We start from the raw sequence: 431 nt of genomic DNA, 5'->3' as shown, positions 1-431 counted from the left end.
CGTAGTCGGCAGGATTCGAACTTGCGCGGGGAGACCCCAATGGATTTCTAGTCCATCGCCTTAACCACTCGGCCACGACTACTTGAAAATGGGTAAGTATAGCTTTTATCTAGCTTGTTGAATCACTACAGCCCAAGCGTAGGGCAGAACTGCTTGGTCAGGCAAAAGCTGCCAGTGTTGCTCTCAAAGCAGCACCTTTGCCAGCTTTGTCATACTTCCTTGGAGAGATTGCCACCTAGCCCTCCAGTAGCTAAAACTAAATATCATAGTGATGAAACTAAACTTGGATATTATACATTTTGGAGGTCACATCCAAACAGCAAGACAACATTTATTTTGGAAGGAAACGTAGAAGTTAGATTGAGCACCCAGTAAACTGACAGCCTATCGCCTGAACAGGGACTTGAACCGTGGACCCTCAGATTAAAAGG

General features: G+C 45.7%; 1 non-coding gene across 1 annotated transcript; it reads right to left on the bottom strand.

Moving 5' to 3' along the window:
- trnas-aga (transfer RNA serine (anticodon AGA)) lies at positions 1-82 on the bottom strand. Its single transcript has one exon. It is a non-coding gene; the product is annotated as a tRNA-Ser (tRNA).
- Positions 83-431: the final 349 nt, after the last annotated feature.

Source organism: Myxocyprinus asiaticus, chromosome 5 (genome assembly GCF_019703515.2).
Source record: "Myxocyprinus asiaticus isolate MX2 ecotype Aquarium Trade chromosome 5, UBuf_Myxa_2, whole genome shotgun sequence".
Lineage (NCBI taxonomy): Eukaryota > Metazoa > Chordata > Actinopteri > Cypriniformes > Catostomidae > Myxocyprinus > Myxocyprinus asiaticus.
The sequence above is the reverse complement of the archived record's forward strand: the minus strand, read 5'-3'. Positions and strand labels throughout refer to the sequence as shown.